Below are 2,678 nucleotides of genomic sequence, written 5' to 3'. Positions count from 1 at the left end.
CATTTTTTTGTAATTATCTTTTTTTGTTTCAGTTGCTACAGTGGGAGTAAAAAACTGCTCAAGAGGGTATTTTATAGAATTATAAGATATTAAATTAAAAAATATTACCAATATTCTTACACATAGTACTCCTGGGCGCTCCTCCAGTAAGATTCACACCTTCTGAAATCACCAAATAAGAAGTAGTCACTGGTCTTTATGTTAAAAGTATCCCAACTACCCTCAGAAAGCTTTTCCAAAAATTCCGTCACCATACCTTTCAACTGGGGCCTGAAAATTCTGAAGCTTAGCGAGTATCCAGCCAAGGGGTGAGATAACACTGTTCTTTTCTTGTAGGATCCATAGTTAGCCATGAATGATTCTGTAGTAGCCCACCTCTTCCATCCCAAATACAGCAAACTATTTTTAGTGTCACAGGCATATACTTATTCTCTCTCAAGCTATCCTAGCATAGTGCTCAGTAGACAATAAACACTTGTTTAATAAACAATTGGGATGGATAAAGAAACTCAGTTTACCTGCCTGCCAACCGCATGGTAATGAAATTAAACTTCAACCATGACCGAAATATAACTTTAGATTTTACCTGGACTTAGCACACCTGGTTTTATAGTGAATAGTTGTCTTTCTAGAATCAGTATAAAAATATTGGTGGGGAAACTATGTAGAATAAATAATTTGGACAATTATGTTGATAGTTTGAAAAAATCATTTGTGTTGATTTAACAAATTCAGTTACAAATTAATTTTATAAGAGAATTATATAGCTCTACATTTTATTTTCACTATAGATTTTCTGGTGACCTTTCAGTTCTAAGTAGCACCAAGAAGAAGAATTTTCTAGTCTTTCAGGTTCTTCCATTATGAGTTTCAATCAAAGAAATATTTGAACTTCAGTTAGCAACTTGTAGTGAATTACTAAGTAAAGAATATTAAGAGATGTAAAGAGAAAAATATGGATCACATTATTCCTGCTTTAGATTAAAAGCAACCAATCAACCAATCTTATGTATATAGTTTACTGTCAAGGAATTCTTTGGTTGCTGGGGGAATATAAGTCCACATAATAATGTCAGTTTGCACTTGAACCCTTGTCATGAAATATGGTGTGATTTGATACGTGTGCAACTGAATCCAATGTTCTGATCAAAGAACCAGAAATACCTTCCTGGACAACTGTGAGTAACTGCTTTGTTCCCTCCCTGTCACTGGTTCTTCTTCATCATGCCACTATGGGTTTTTCTTTTTTTATATTTTCTAACTTTGTCATGTGTTTGCAACTAATGGAGTATTCGAAGATTGAAGTTACTGCACCAGCTGGAGCATTAGTGCAATCATCATTGTGTGTGTGTGTGTGTGTGTGTGTGTGTGTGAATTAAAAACAATAATAACTAACTTACAAAAATTCTCTAAGTATATATATCATCTAGGAAATCCAAGGCCAAGAATGTAATGGATCCTGCCTCTGAGACTAGAAATATTATTTTAACTCTTTCTTAATAAAATGACTTTTTCCCTTAAACTAACCAAGTATATATTCTTTTCTCTAATAAAGTATTGGAAAGGGTGAAAATAAGGAGTCTGATAATAAACCCCTTCTTGTCCTATCTCTTACCTGCCTAAGAAGCATCTTGGTCCAGCTGTAGGCAAAGAAAGGCCATATGGATTGCAGTTGAAATGATTTAGGCCATATTTAGAGGATCTTGTGTGGAATCCCCAGCCAAGAGTTTGATAGGCAAGACTGGCTTCTCTGTATAAGCCTGTGAGAGTTTCCACATTTCAGAGATGTACTATAAAACTCGGATGGCTGAATACATCCTTCTCAAGTCAATTAAATACCATTTCCAATCTATAAATATTCACTGCAGTTAGTGATAGTGAATGAGTTCAGTTGATGGTTTGGCTGATGGATCACTTAGTTACAGCACTTTAAGAGATGCAATGAATCTTATATGAAAAAGTATGCAACCTGGGAAAGCTATATGTACAACTGTATCTAAATCTATACACATGTGTAATTCTGGTAATAAGAGGAATAAAAGCTCATTGTAGACAAGTTGGAAAATTTAAATCTCTCACAATGCAACACTTAAAACGAAATGCTTATTTTGTCACTGTTTTCTGTGTATCTATATACTTCTTCTGAACACAAAGAATCACTGCTTTGTATCACGTTTGTTTTTGTCAAATAGTGTACTTTCCCATTCCATTAAATGTTCTCTGAAAACATGATTGTAGTGGTTGAACACTATTTAATAATATGGTTGTATTTCAATTTATTAAATGATTTCTCCATTATTAGACATTTAGATGTCTCCAATCTTCACTCTTATAAACAACACTGCCTTTAATTTTTTGTTCATTTTTTATTGTTTTCTTGAGGGATTCCTAGAAGTAGGATTCATAGGAGGAAGTGAACTCTTTTAAGGCCCTTGATATGTCTTAATCAATTTATATCCCAGTTACATTCCTACTCTCCAATGGCACTTACTATATTGAGTTGAAAATGTCCTTGGATATATATACCTCCTTGAAAAATACACAGCTTTTCTGTGTATGTTTATGTATATAAATGGTATTATATTGCAGGACCTGTCCCATTTTCACTCAACTTTTTAAGGCCTTTCTGTATTGCCTTAAGAGTCACTGCTTCCATCTGCTGCCTCTACCTCTCTGCC

This window comes from Lynx canadensis, chromosome B1 (genome assembly GCF_007474595.2).
Source record: "Lynx canadensis isolate LIC74 chromosome B1, mLynCan4.pri.v2, whole genome shotgun sequence".
Taxonomy (NCBI): Eukaryota; Metazoa; Chordata; class Mammalia; order Carnivora; family Felidae; genus Lynx; species Lynx canadensis.
The sequence above is the reverse complement of the archived record's forward strand: the minus strand, read 5'-3'. Positions refer to the sequence as shown.